This window comes from Monodelphis domestica, chromosome 1, assembly GCF_027887165.1.
Source record: "Monodelphis domestica isolate mMonDom1 chromosome 1, mMonDom1.pri, whole genome shotgun sequence".
NCBI lineage: Eukaryota > Metazoa > Chordata > Mammalia > Didelphimorphia > Didelphidae > Monodelphis > Monodelphis domestica.
Window position 1 is genome coordinate 580084748 of NC_077227.1, and position 16073 is coordinate 580100820.

The 16073-nt window shown below is 36.2% G+C and overlaps 1 protein-coding gene and 1 long non-coding RNA gene across 5 annotated transcripts in view; one reads left to right on the top strand and one right to left on the bottom strand.

Annotated features, from left to right (window-relative positions):
- Window positions 1-16073, top strand: part of KCNU1 (potassium calcium-activated channel subfamily U member 1) — a 314287-nt gene that overhangs the window by 177507 nt on the left and 120707 nt on the right. The gene's annotated exons all lie outside the window — the stretch shown is intronic.
- LOC107651093 (uncharacterized) overlaps window positions 314-16073 on the bottom strand; it is a 126017-nt gene continuing 110257 nt past the window's right edge. Inside the window, exon 3 of the long non-coding RNA XR_001627418.2 lies at window positions 314-8902. This is a non-coding gene — a long non-coding RNA (uncharacterized LOC107651093). The remainder of the gene's footprint in view (window positions 8903-16073) is intronic.

The following is a 16073-nucleotide window of genomic DNA, read 5'->3' on the forward strand; positions in this document are numbered from 1 at the left end:
CTCGGGTGGTAATGGGTTACCATAGGTCTTTTGTGACAGCAAGGTAGTACAGAGGATAGAGTGACAGGCCTAGAGTCAGAAAAATTGATCTTCCTGAGTTCAAATCTAGCCTCAGATATTTACTAACAAGTCACTTAATTCTGTTTGCCTCAGTTACCTCATCTATAAAATAATCTGTAATAGGATGGCAAACCACTCCAGTATATTTTCTATAAAAGCCTCAAACAAGGTCACAAAATAAAAAATAAATATTTATTATTTTATTATATTATTATAAATATATAACATACATATATAATTTACATGTGTATATATAAATATGCATATATATGCATACATATAAAACTCTTTATATCTTTAAATAATATAAACATTAAAATGAATATTCAATACTACAAGTATTAATTTATTCCTATTTATTAAAATCCACTTAGAGCAAAGAGAGGAATTAGAAAAAAACAGAGAAAGAAAAAAAAACACTCCCTTCCTCCACTCTGGTATAAGCTAGAAAGAGAGAGCTGTTTGCAGGAGAGCACCAGTGTGAAGGAAGTTGAAATTGAATATCAAATTAACCAATGATGCCTAATAGGAAAAGGAAAAGGGGATTGTGGGAAATGCCTCTAGGGTTCAAGATTCTAATTAATACATTTCTCCTTGTGATTCTTTTGGAGACCAGTCTCCCCAATGGATCATGAAAACATAACTAACTTATAACTTGAACTAGAGGTATTTACAAATTTTACAGTTTTTAAAGGGAAATTACAATAATTTGGGGATAAGAGGAAAATAAAAAGGAAGAGGAACAAATCCAATATTAGGTGCATTGATAGAAATCCAACTGGGGGAAGTTCCCTTTGGCATAAGACTATACATTCAAAACAAAAGCATTCAACCCTCCCAAAGTTCAAATTCATTATATCTCAAAGTTCAATCTGGATCTTCTGGTGCAGCATGTGGTTTCTGTAGAAATCTTCACAGAGCATTCTAGATTCTGGGAGGTAGTCTCTTGTCCTAAATTAGGCTCAAATTCAAGCCAAAGTTCACAACAATAACATAGTCCCCCCTGAGGAAAATAAAAATACATTTTCCCCCGAGGAGGATACAGGGATACATGCAGGAATTACACAGGGATACATAGTAGAGTCATAATGCATATGAATCAACTATCAAAAACATCAAAGAAGTCAAAGAAATTTTAAAAAATATCCTCTGACTCAGATATAAAATATGAAAAGAAAATTTGAAAAAAAATTGGGAAGGAAAAAAGAAAAAAATTCACAAATCAACACAGGTTTTGTAGTGATTCATGTCTCATAAGCGTACAACAACAGTCACTAACCCAATTTAGCAACCCAGACTACAGTAAGTTGTCACATTATGAGAGAAAATAGAAAAAGAGACTAGATCTCAAGACAAATTGGAAATAGATTTCCCTGGTTCAACCCTTTTCTTCGCTTTTTCAGGATAATGGAGCCAGAACAATTGATGATATGTTCTTGATATAGAGTGTGATTCAGGGAAGTCCTGCATTTAACACATGTTAAACAGCCCCAACCTTGAGTCTCACACATGATCAAATCAATTTGCTTTTTGTGCAGAAAATCATCAATCCTTGTAGGATTGACTTGGTTTCTTTTACCTTTTTGTGCTCGTTTGGCATTTTGCAGATCAATTTCTATACTCCATTGTGGTCTTTTTCTCCTTGGATTAGACATACTCATCGAGCAAAAGTCTCATAATAGTTAAACAACTAGTGGCAGGTTGCTATAGTCCAAAAGGTTTTTGCGTATGTTTTTATATTAGATAAACTGACATCTTAGGTATTCTATTGCAAAAAGTAAAAATAGTTGAAAAAAACAAAAACAAAAAACCTTTTCAATACCTGTGATGTGTTTCAAGGCAAGAAATGAGAAATGAAGAAAAAAATTCAAATACTGTATGACAAATGTAGGAAAAAAAACAAAATGTTAAAATTGTGTATATTTCACAATTACTGAGGTAAAGTATAGGGGCTAGTTTAAAAAAAAATAAGATTCATTTCCTCTTAGACTTATCATGATCCACAGTGGGAGTACAAATAAGGTAGATAAAACAATTTGAGTTCAAATGAAGTAGACAAAACAATGTGAGTGCAACTGAGGTAGATAAAGGAATAATACATTAAAAAATACTAAAAGAATTAGTAAATGCACAAAATGTTACAAAAGGCACATCAGGTCAATATAGGTCACTAATACAGAATTTCTTCTATGAGGTAGTATTTGTGTTGCCCTGTAAGCAATTTGTGAAAATTCAAGAATCAACCAAATAAAGTGTAACAAAATAGTACAAATCCAGCAATAAAGAAGTCTTATCACATTCAATAGTCAAATACAATCAGTACAATCAATTATTCATCATGAACAGAAGGTACTCATTTTACATGGCTACAATGACTCCAAGAGTCCCTCTCTCCAATTTTTATGGCTGCTGGTGTAGTTAGTAGGATATGGAATGGTCCATCATAAGTAGGTTCAGTCGACCCAGTACATTTGAAATTGTTTATGAGCACACTATCACCTAGGTTTAAATGATGAAGTGAGAAATCTATGGGGGGCCTGCCTGAACAGCAGGTCCAGGGTCATGGAGTTCTCATAATTTTGTTTGTAATTGTCTGATATATGCAGCAATACTTGTATCCTCTCCTAACAGTGAGGGTAGGGTAGGTAGGGGTAAATGGTTGTGTCTAAATAGGTGGATGTCCAAATAGCATATCAAAAGGTGAAGTGTGCAAATCATCTCTGGGTCTGCTTCTGAGATAAAATAGGGCCAGAGGTAGAATGTCAGTCCACTTTAAATGAGATTCCATGCACAATTTGCCAAACATGGTCCTAAATTATTTATTCATTTGTTCAACTTGGCCAGAGCTCTGGCAATAATATGGTGTATGAAATTTAGGAGTTATCCCCAAATATGAATAAATTTGCAATAAGACCAAATCAGTAAAATGAGTTCCTTTATCTGAATCAAGTGTTGGCAGGCCAAAACGAGGAATAATTTTTTTCAAAAGGATTTTAGCAACAAAAGCCTCTGTGGCATGAGCAATAGAAAATGCTTCAGGTCACATGGTCAGTTGATTGACTATGACCAGAAAAAAATTTATACTGTCCAGCTTTTGGCATAGAGATAAAGTCTCTTGTTGGTGCTCAAATGGTGTATAAACAAGAGAACATCAACCAAAAGCTTTTCCTTGAAATACATGTTGATTAAAGACTTGGAAGATAGGACAATCTGTACATACTTTGGAGGCAATTGTAGTTATTCCAGGTGCTATCCATACTCTTTTAACATAGTTTACAATGCCTTGGGTGCCAAAATGGCCATGTTTATGAATGGAGTGACAAATCTGATTATAGAAAGCTCTGGGGAAGAGGGATTTGCCATCTGATGATACTCACACTCCATGAATCTGTTTTGCTTTGAATCTCTGCTTCCATTTCTCTGCTTCCTTTTCATTATAAGAAAGTGATAGACCCAAATTATCAATAATTGTTAGTGGCATAAATTAATTCAGGTCCTCCTAAAGCTGTTAGTTTGACTGACATATCTGCTTGGCTATTTCCCCTGGAGACAGGATCAGTGCCACCTGTGTGTGCAGAGCAGTGAATGACAGCTATAGCTTTGGGGAGCTGGATGACAGAAAGAAGTTCAGTAATAAGGTTTGCATCTGCAATACATTTTCTAGCAGATGTTAAGAATCCCCTCTGAAGCCATAGCATGCTAACAGCATGACATATGCCAAAGTTGTAGAGGAAGTTTATGTAAATTGTGACCCTTTTATCCTTTATAATGATACAGGCATGTTTCAAATCTGTGAGTGCTGTACCCTGTTCACTTACATTTGAGGGTAAGGAAGCTGATCACAGAGTATCAAATTTCTTAACTACTGAAGCTCCTGTATAGCACACACTATCCCTCATAAATGAAGAACCATCTGTAAATAATATTAAATCCAAATTATACAAAGGGGTGTCCAGTAAATTATTATGAGGTTTATCAACAGTGGACACTAAAGATGTACAATCTTGTAAAGGTTTTCTGGAAATTGGTAAATCAGGGAGCGAGATTACAGGATTAAGAACTTCATGGTGTTTAGTATGTTATGTTCATTATTCAATAGGGTTATCTCATACCTAGTAATCCTTTGGTCAGTAAATGCCTGTATCCTATGTCTTAATAACAATGCCTCAACCTCATGTGGGCACATTATGGTCAGAGGGCATCCTAATACCAGATCAGCAGATTTTGTTATCAATAAAGCTGTGAAAGCTACCCCTCAAAGCCATGGTGGTGCTCCAGTAGCTACAGGGTCAATCTGGGCTGAGTAATAGACTATCGGTCATTGAGCCGGTCCCAAAAATTGAGTTAGAACATCTGAAGCTACCCCTTTTTGTTCATGGATATATAAGGTAAATGGTTTATCATAATTTGGGATTCCTAGAGCAGGGGCAGACAGGATAGCTTGTTTTAAATTTGAAAGAACTGTTAGATGTTCTACTTCAAGTTTAAGTGGTTCAGGGACTGAGTTTTTTGTGAGTGCTATAAGGGGCTTATTGATTTCCTTATAGCAAGGGATCCACTGCTGATATAATCCTGTTGCTCCAAGAATTGCCTTCAATTGCTTTTTAGTCATAGGAGTGCTTAACTTTTAGATATTTTCAATACACTTGGGAGAAATTAAATGGGACCCAGCAGTTAAAATGAAGCCTAAATATTGTACCTTGGGGAGACACCACTGAACTTTGTATTTGGAGACCTTGTGGCCTCTCTTAAGCAGCTCTAAAAGAAGGTGCTTGCTATCCTGTTGGCATGCTTCAGTGTTTGGTGAGGCTAAGAGCAAATCAACCCAAATATTGAATTAAACATCTGTATTTAAATTTTATGTTATCCTGTATCACAGTTAAGAATTGTGTGAACAGGGTAGGGCTGTCCACAATCGCTTAGGGCTGACAAGCCCAGGTCAACTGTCAGCCCTTCCAGGTGAAAGCAAAGACATGTCTGGAGTTCTCATTTCTGGGTATAGAAAAGAAAGCTGAGCACAAATCTACTACTGTAATGTATGTAGCTGTGCTAGGAATAGAAGAAATAACAGTAGTTATGTTGGAAACTACAGGGTGTCTCTTTATAATGTGATTGTTCACAGCTCTCAGATATATCCTAGACAAATTGATAGAGATGCTTGCCATCGGGCCCTAGTTTTGGCTTTTTAACAGGCAGGATAGGTGTATTGTATTCAGATTTACAGGGAATTATAATGCCTTGGTCAATCAGGGAATTTATTACAGGTGTAATGCCATCAATTGCCTCTTTTGAAAGAGGGTATTAAGGAATGGAAGGGGGTGGGCTAGATTTTATTTGAATTTGGACAGGGACAACCAATTTAAGTAGGCCAACATCAGAAGATGATGTGGCCCAGAGAGATTCAAGTATATCAGTTGGGATCTCAAAAATAGGAGTCTCATTAAGCAGTATGATTACTAACTATGTATTGCCCTCCGTCATAGTAACCCCTTTGGATCATGTTCTATTCCCTTTCTTCCTGTTCCTCATCAGTATTTGCTTTTTGTCATGCCCACCACCACTTCCCCTTCCCTCTAATTACCTTCATCTTCCCTTGTCTTATTCCCCTTCTACTTCTCTGCAGGGTAAGATATAATTCTATATTCCACTGAGTATACTTGTTTTTCCCTCTCTGATCCAGTTACAATGACAGTAAAGTTTAAGCATTGCCTGTCACCACCCTTATCCTCCCTGCTCTATAATGATTTTTATACTTCTTTATGTTATATAATTTACCCTATTCTATCTCTCCCTTCTCATTTCTCTCAGTGCAACTCTCTCTTTCAGTCCTTGATTTATTTTTTAAACATATCATTCATAAGCATATATATCATACGTACATATCATTCCATCTCATCACTTTACATACACATCATATCATATATCGTCATATATGTATCACATACATACCCATCATCATATCATCTTAATCAATTTACTTCACCTTCTTTCTATGTAAATCCCTTCAATTACTCTACTACTAAGAGTAAATTTTGAGAATTATAGAAATCCTCTTTCCACATAGATATATAAACCTTTTGACCATAATGAGTTCCTTAAATTTTCTCTTTTTTATTTACCTTTTTGGGCTTCTCTTGTGTTGGGTGTTTGGACTTCATATTTTTTGTTTGTTTGTTTGTTTAGGTCTGACTTATTCCTCAGGAATGCTTAGAAATATTCTATCATATTGAATGTCTGTTTTTTCCCTGAAAGAATATATTCAGGGGTATAAACCCCTCATTTGGTGTTATTCTCTGTTATGTAAACTCAAATCTTTGCCTTCCTGAGTATCATATTCCATGCCGTTTGATTCTTTAATGTAGAATCCTCTAGGTCCTGTGTAATCCTGATTGTAGCTCCATGGTATTTGAATGTTTTCTTTCTCGCTACTTGAAGTATTTCCTCCTTCACTTGGTGACATTTGAATTTAGTAATTATATTACTGGAAGTTGTCATTTGAGGAATTATTTCTGGAGGTAATCTGTGAATTCTTTCAATTTCAATTAAATTTTCTTGTCCAAGGATCTCTGGGCAGTTATCTTTGATAATTTCATGTAATATGATATCCAAAGTTTTTTTTTCTTTTCTTCATCATGGCTTTCCTTAGTATAATAATTCTCAGATTGTCTCTTCTAGATCTATTTTCTAGGTCAGTTGTTTTTTTTAATAAGATATTTCATGTTTTCCTCTGTTTTTTTTTTCATTCCTTTGATTCTGCGTTGTTGTTTCTTGATTTCTCATTAAGTCATTAGTTTATAGATGGTCAGTTCTGATTTTTAAGACCTAGTTTTCTTCTGTTAGCTTTTGGTTCTCCTTTTTCAATTGGCCCACTTCTTTTTTGTGTCACTTTAATTTCTCCTTATATCACTTTCCTTTTTTCTTGCATCACTTTCATTTCTCTTCCCCACTTTTCCTCTGCCTCCCTGAATTGGTTTTTGAAGTCTTTTTTGAGTTCTTCCAGAATCTGTGTCCAATTCGTATTTTTCTTTTGGACTTTGTGTGTGTTTGCTTTGCTTTCACTCTCTCCTTCTTCATCTTTACCTTGTTCTTCATCTCCATAAAATTATGTAGAGTTAGGTGCTTTTTTGTTGTTTGCTCATTTTTCCTATCGAATAATAGGGAGACTGTTTTCTGGGAAGTTGGAGTACCCTGTTAAACTTCAGTCCTTCCTTTATGTTATTCTCAGTTTATTTTCTGGATTTTTTATCAGTTAGTTCTTGGAGACTGTTATGATGATCTAAGGGCTGAGGGATCTGAGAGCCCCTTCACCCTGATGATTCAATTGACCTTTCAGATGCTGATAACTTAAGGACTTGCCTCAGGCTTGTGCATAAGATTTTGATCTCACTCTGAACTTGATCAGGTCAGGGGCTAATCAAATTCTAGCCCCAAATTTAGCCTCAATTTTTTTTGTTCTTACCAATTACCTGATTGATTCAATTAGGCATACCCTTGATTTGCCTGTCAAGGAGCTCAGCCCTTAATTTTGGGCAAAAATATCTGGCCCTACCACCACTCCACCCTCCATGAATTGTGTCCTCATCCCAAAGTGTGAACTATGTTCTTATCCCAAACCCAGATTGGGATTCTTGGTTTCTCCCTGAGCCCACACAGATCAGCTCACTTCAGCCCGGACTGCCCTGAGATAGCACTCTGGACTTCTCCACAGTTTTGAAATTTCAAGGGGTCAGGGTTGGCTTGTACGACTTTTTTTCCCAGGCAGGATCTCAGGGTCCAAATGTTGACTTGGACTTATTTATAATGTGGGGGGGTGGGTGGGCGGAGGGGGCTTGATCTTGGCTTGCTCTTCCCTCCTTGCTACAGCTTCTTAATGGGTCTGCTCTCCTTTTAACCCAGTGTCCCAGATGCTCTCTGCCTATCTTTTGGGTTTTTTCTTTTCTTGATAGTTGTTTCACTCTGTCTCCTTGTTGGTTCTTTCATTCCTGTATTTGTTTTGGGATGATATTTTAATCTTGTTTGGAGAGACTTCTTATGGTAACAAGGAGCTGCTCTGGTTTAATCCTCCATCTTGGCTCTTCCACTATCAGAAACATTGTGGAAAGAGAACTGTTACTGAGTTAGTAGCAGGAGCCCCCAAATCTAATGCTGCTATTTACTTACTTTGTGACTTTGGGCAAGTAATTTTAACTCTGATCTTAATTTCTCATCTTTTATTGAGAGCATTGAAGCCTGTTCAGCTCTAAATCCTATGACTATTGAATCCATTTAGTCAAGGACTTCTTTAAATTTTAGAACATTAGATTTTAGACTTGGGAAGAAATCAGACTATATAATGTTTGAGATGATAGCAAGCTAAAGAATTAAATTTCAGAAATGAAAATGGAAGATACCTTAGAACTGTTATTATGAGATTATTTAAGGGGAAGAGAAAAGAAGTAAACATCTAAATATTTTAAGTTTATTGATGGGGAAATGGGATAGGAAGGAGGGTAACAAAGAAGAAGGAAAAGTACTTAATCTTATCCCCAAAACTAATTTCCCTTAATACTATCCAATTAGCTAATATCTAAACTAAATAAGTTAAGCTCCCCCCAAACAGAACCTCACAAACTGAGTCCAGAAATGTGCCAAGATCCCAGAGGTAAAGTTCAAATTAGGTCCAGTAGAGATTTTATGGTTCTTCTTTGTTCTTCAATCTAGCTGCCAGCAGCCTGTTCATGTCTCTCTCTCCTCAGCTGGTATCTCACAAAGGGCCAGATATATTGTAGAAAGGTGGAAATCACTGCTACCTCCAAAAGCTTCATCAAGAAGTTGTGCCATTTAAAAGAGTGGATGCCATAAACTGTAAGAGTTAAAATGGTTGAGGGTTATAAACTGTAGTGATTAAATAGTGGAGGATATAAATTGTAGTAGATATAAGAGTGGGTGAGTAAATTGTGACCGCAGAAAATATGTTTTCACTACAGTGTCTTGTTTTAAAATCAAATATAAGGTGGTCACCAGGGAAATATTCCCAATTATGAATATACCCAAATCAACTGGGTTTTATAGAGAATTTAATTAATAATACAATGAGGAATCAAAGAAAGAGAGAGAGAGAGAAAGGAAAAAATGAGAAAACAATAGGCCGGCCCAGGCAGCCCTGGACAACCCAGGCCTAAGCCCTAAAAGAAAAGATCAGTCAGTCCTTAATCACTCACCATAAGATCTGTTCAAGCAGGGATTCAGGGGGACAGAGTCTCCCTAGAGGGAGTTCCAGCCAGAGTCAGCCTCCCTTGAGAGACCTCCTTAGAGATTGTCCTTCTCTCAACAACCTCCTTAGAGCCTGTATTTCAAGAGCCTCTCTATATCTTCAACAGCCTGTCCTTTTCTTATATAGGGGGTTTTCTCCTATGTCACCTCCCCTAAATTCTTCCATCTACCAATCACAGTAGAGGTTTTCCAAAAGACAGCCCATTCTGAATTCATACCTGAGTAGACTAATCCTTTTAGTAATCCACACCTGAGTAGGCTAGAATCTCTGAGTATGTTTTTTCCTCTTTGCTCCTTGTAAGTTCACAAGTTGCCTGACCTTTATAGGTACTTAGCACCCCTTTGTATTAATTCTAAAAATAGGCATGGCTTAAGTACGGGTGGAGTAGAGGTCTTCACATTTCTGATTTAAGTAGAGTTCTCACATTTTAGATTTAAGTAGCTTCACTGTTTAAAATGGGGAATAGTCCCAATAGGGAATTGTCCCAATGAAAAATTTCCCAATGGGGAATTTTTTAACATTCACAAGTCTGAGAAATTTCAAGATTCACAATGCCTAGTTTCAGTTCAGACAACAACCCCCTTGGAAACTTGCTAGGCTTTCATGTGATTCTGTGTCACATGTCTCTATCAATCATCCTACCAATCATTTTGCAGTCTTTCTTTGCTTACTACAGAACACAGAACAACACAACTGAAAGTGACCTTGTAACAAAGAAAGGGGAATGCCAGAGCTAGAAGATACTTTAAAGATCATTCAGTTAACCCTTTTGTTCAATAGAAAACAGAAGTCCAGAGAAAAGACAGAACTTGTTCAAGATAACACAACATATAAGAGGCACAGAGAGAACCAGAACTCTATTTCCTGGCCCTCAGTTCAGTTCAGCTCCTTCCATTATACCATAATGACTTTTAGAGCAAAAATTGAAAACCTAGGCTTATCTCTTCTTAAATGACTTTAAAAGGAAAAAAAAATCACTTCATCATAACTCAGAAAGAGCCCTCCTTCTGCCCTACTTGTCCTTCTTGCAGTACCTATGAAATTTATATTTCTAAAAAAAAGTTGTTTGTAAAATATATTTTAGAAGTAAATTTCTATAACAAATGCATTAAGGGAGTCTTATCATTTAAAGGAAACTGGATCTTACTCTGTGTAGAAACCAGACTCCTTTCCTAATAAGTATTATCACACCTAATCAATTTGTTTTACAATATTATTATTGTTATTTTTATTAATTTTAGTTTTTAGGCTTCTCTAAAATCTTGCCTTACAAGTGGTGGAATTGAGTTGATCATTGATGGCTGTGTCACAATACAAGTTGTTGTTGTTGTTTTCCAACTAGAACATTTTACATTTGAGCTCCTTCCTTCCTTCCTTCCTTCCTTCCTTCCTTCCTTCCTTCCTTCCTTCCTTCCTTCCTCCTTCGTCTTTCTTTCTTTCTTTCTTTCTTCTTTCTTTCTTTCTTTCTTTCTTCTTCTTTCTTTCTTTCTTTCTTTCTTTCTTTCTTTCTTTCTTTCTTTCTTTCTTTCTTTCTTTCTTTCTTTCTTTCTTTCTTTCTTTCTTTCTTTCTTTCTTTCTTTCTTTCTTTCTTTCTTTCTTTCTTTCTTTCTTTCTTTCTTTTTCTCTCTCTCTCTCTCTCTTTCTTTCTTTCTCTCTTTCTCTCTTTCTTTCTCTCTTTCTTTCTTTCTCTCTCTCTTTCTTCTCTTTCCTTTTTTCCTTATTGCTTCTTTTTCCTTTCTTTTTTCTTCCTTCCTTCTTTTTCTGAAAACTACTAGTAATTGATGACTTTCAAACCAAATTCAATGAATTAGATAGTATACATAAAGATAAAATAAGAGATATTTTAAAGAATAAAGGTTTTCCGTCTTAAAATGAGGCACATTGGCATGATACTGAGCTTGCATACCTACCCTCGTACTAATCACTTAAAGTACCTAAACTTTAGACATGATTACAAAATTCTTGAAAGACTAGAAAACTGTAGAACTCCAAACATAATACTTATCAATTTTTTACATATTCTAATTTTTAGAAGAAATGAATGGGCAACTACAGTGTTTGTGGAAAAGAACCTCATCCCTAAGCAGTCCTCCCATTTGTCACATGAGAACATCCCCATTCTATTTCCCCAAGTCAACCCAAATATTTCCTAGACACTACCACTAACATTAAATAAATGAAAAGATGGCACTGATGTGGGGGATACACCCAGGGGGACCACTAGCCTGGGAGCCAGGAGTCCTGAGTTATAGTCTATCCCCATGCCATTAATTTTTTTAACTTATCCAAATCAATGATCCTTCTTTGTCCCTATTCTCCTCATCTGAAAAAATGTAGGGAGTGCACAAGATTATTGCTAAGATCTCTTGAAGCTTTTTTATGTATGCTTATTCTAAGAAAGTTCCGATTATTTAGTATTCTCTGCTTCAGAAATTTCTTTTTACTGTGTTCATGTTGTATCCTTCCAACAGGATGTAAACTTTGAGGCTAGGAAATGTCTCACTTTTTCCTTTGTTTCCATGAACTAATCACTATATAACAGTGGTAGAAACCACTCTGTGTACTGCTTATCCATCCATGCACCACTAGATGACACTAGAGATCCATTAAATATCTTCTAAATCCCAAGAACATGGAGTTTGCTAGTTTACAATTTGAGGAAGTTGTTTTTAGCCAGTTGTGCAAAGTATTGTAGGCGATATGCTCATTCTAAAAGGGGTACTGCCTGTCTTTATGAACTGATTGACAGGGACACATCTGCTAGGATTATCCCTCCCTTCCTCAACTCTCCTTATCCTATAAAAAGCATATCTTAAGAACCTCGAGAGCAGAAATCCATAGTGTATATGTGTGTGTATGTGATGTACTTCTTTGTTGATCTAGGGAAACCTATGGACCCCTTTTCAGAATAATGTTTTTAATGCATACAGTAAAAGAAATATGGTTAGAAAGAAAAACCAATTATAGGCAGTTAGATGATGCAGTGGATCCACAGTCAGGAAGACCTGAATTTAAGTGTTCCATTAGCCTTAAACCTGGCCAGGTCACTTAACTCAGTATCCTAGCTGTAAAATGGGAATAATGAAACACCTCCCTTTCAGTGTTGTGAGGATCAAATGAAATAATGCTTATAAAGCTCTTAGCACAATGGCTGGCACACAGTAGGAACTTAGTAAAAACTTATTCTCTCCATCCCATTCTACACACACACACTTTCTTCATTGACTTCAGGTTAAGAACCCTTGCACTAGAAAAATGACACAAGAAAGACTTGTTAGTTGCCAGTGAGTGAGAAACTACATTTTCTGGAATATAGGATCATAGATTTAGAAAAGGAAGAAAACTTAGAAGTTGTGTGCTTTGACCTTATTTTAAAGGTGAAAAATCTGAGAGTTTAGGTGATTTTTATACTGTAAAAAAAAGGTAGCCAAAGTAGAATTCAAACCTAGCTTCTCTTACTCCAAAGGCAAAGCCCCATCCTCTTTAAAATATTATAGGTATCTCTTCTTTTAGTGCAAAGTGAAGGGTCACACTTTACTTTAGTGACTTCCTTTAAGTGACTTGCTTAAGTTCACACAACTAAGAAGTTTATGAACCTAAATTTGAAACTAATTTTGAAACTCCCATCAGCAGTCCTGTCTCTCAATCCACTGAGCCATTTAGTTTTTAAAAGTTTTAATGGCATTGTGATGTAGTAGAAAGAAAACTGTATTTGAATAAGAAAAGCCAGCTACTAATCTTGGCCAACTTACCTTATAGCACTGATCTCAGTTTCCCCAACTTTAAATTAAAATATTAGATTAAATTGTCTCCAAAATATGTCATGCTCTAAATCCTATGGTCTTTCTAGGCCCATGGAACCTATATTTGACCCACTTATCTGGACCTTCAAACTAATCCCATCCCCTTTCTACTGTACAGCCTGTCTCTAAGCTAACAGAACATACTGGTTCATACGTAGAAAAATATGTCAGATTCTTGTGAATGAAAACCAGGCTGAAGAGGAATTGACAGGAAAAGCAATTAAGAGGTGAAACAGGATAAGAGGATGTCTAAGCCAACTCCTTTTTCACTAAGAATCATCTATATACATCCCCCTCATAGAGTTATCAAGCCTTTGCTTGAAGAACACTAGAGAGAGGAGATTCATTCTCTTATTCATATTTGAATAACTCTCACACATTTCCGCCATATACTGAACAAAAATCTGTTCTTCGGCAACTTTCAATCATATTCAACAAATGCTTATTGTTTTCTACATGCAAGCCACTGTGGAGTTGACTGCTGGCCTAACTAACTATCCAGACTGGAAAATCCAAGAGGATAAATATTGACTCTTGTCCAGACGTGCAGTTAAATGCCTAACTCATACAGTATTCTTTATCTAGGGGTCTTGCCTTTTCCTAAAACTGTTTTATAGTAGTGAAAATCCTCCTAATTTTACCTTCTCCCTGTATCTCACATCCTTTCTCTTTTCATTTCCTGCTGCCCTATTCAAAACTTCATTAGCTGCTTTGTTTCTCAGTTTCTAAGTTCCTCCTTCCTCACTGCCCTGTGCAATAGCCTTTTAACTTGTCTCTGATCTCACTCCTAATCAATTTTAAATCATTAGTAGACATATTTTCCTAAACATCCATCTCTCCTCTTGTTATTCCTTAGCTGAAAAACATCAGTGGTTCACAAACACCTGCCAAATTAATCTGGGGTTGCCTTGGTCAGGCATTCAAGACCCTTTAGCTTCTCACCCCAACCTTTGAATTACTTTACTCCTTTAGATAGGCTACTATGTAAGCAAACTGAATTCACTGTGAATGGAATTAATGTCTATAATTTTTAACCTCTCATCATGTTCTTCCTTCCAGTTAGAATGCCTTCCCATTTTTCCTCCACTTTTCAAAAAATATCTCATCCTTTCTTTAAGGTCTAACTGAAATTCTTTCTTTTTTTAAAGACTTCTCTCATTTCCCCAAATGATATGAAAGTTTGTTCTCTTCAAATCTCCTGCATTTTCTTACTCTACATCTCTGCCTAATTTGAGAGCTGTTTGTGAACAGGAGCCATGATTTTCCCATTCATAGGTGTTAAGCAAATGTTTCTTAATTGAATAAATGAATTACAGTCCTCAAAACAACAGCCTGAGTCAATGGGAACAGATTATTGGTTGCTTTTGTTTGGAAAGAACCCTTCTTTGAATGGTAGAAAAGACCACAAAAATTGTGAATCCTGTGTATGGTCTTTTACCTATGCTAACCAAAAATAATAACTCCCAATTAATCAATGCCTATCTAACATTGACGAACTTTGAGTTATAATAGAAAGCATACTAGATTTGTAGTCATGTAACCTGGATCCAAATTTGTATTTTGCTGCTAATTACTTGTAATACCTTAGACAATCATTTTTTCTCCTTTCAAGGCCTCTTAGTTTCCTCATCTGTAAAATAAAAGCCTCATGCTGGATTTCTGAGATCTTCTAGCATTTTATTTGGTTCCATGGATTTGGGGTTTTACTGAAACAAGATTCAGGGACATCTAATTCAGAAGTCCAAGTAGACAGGGCTTCCTACTCAGCAGTAAAAGCTTAAACTGGAGTCTAAGGGAAACCCCCAATTTACTCATCGTTTCCTCCTTGTTTATAATGGAAAAAAATATTCTACTACATTTATGTACTACTGTTTGTTCAGTTACTTGATGGGCACCCATTTTGTTTCCAGGTTTTGCTACCACAAAAAGTTCTACTATGACTATTTTCATATGTATGAGATCTCATTCTCTGTCTTTGACCTGTTGGATCATATTTGAAGAGTGGAATCTCTGGGTCAAAGTGTCTTTATCTGTTTTTCGTAAAATCTCCAGCCATCAGCTAAAGAAGGCTTTTGTAGGTTTACAGAATTTAGAGTTGGACTTAGAGGTCATTCAGTCCTATCTTCATTTGACAGATAAGGAAACTGAGGCACAAAGAGGTTTTTAAATAGCTTTTCCATGCTCACAAAAGTGATTAATAGGCATGTTTCAAACTCAATTCATGAAGTCCTATGTTTGGTACAGTGGAAAAGAGCATTGGATTTCATATCTAGAGGAGAGAAGTTGAAGTTTTACTTCTGTTATTTAGTTGCTATGTGCTTTTGGGCAAGTCATTGAACTTTTATAAGCCTCAGTGTTCTCATTTGTAAAATGAGGGGGCAAGACTGGATGGCCTTTGAGGTCCCAAATTGTGATCTATGATTAAAAAAATATAAATAATTCATATCCCACGTGTAGGATGAGTATATATGTACCCATATATTATATATGTATGTATGTATACATATGTATATATACACAAATATATTCTCTATGTATATATAGGTGTATATGCATGGGTGTGTAAGTGCATATGTATGTAGACATACATATCTAAGTAAGTGAATATGTATTTCACATTCCATTTCTTTTCTTTCTCCTTTAAAAAAAAATCAACTGAGGTTGTTTCTGTGATGCTGCTCATCTGATCTCCTGCCAACCAGCTTGGATATGTTTTCGTTTACGTTCCATAGCTCAGCTTCCAGGAGTTCCACTAGGCCCCACTGTTCTTTAAAGGCTGACGATGGCAACATCACCAGACCTCAGAGAGATTTTTCTTGAGATGCACCTTTCCCTGCTTGAATTCCTCCCCAGGGCAAGCACCAACCACAAAATAAGGAAACATCAGTCAACCTGATAAACCCAGACAGGCCTCCATATGTAAATCTAAGACAACTAGGGATTGCAGGTAGGGAAGG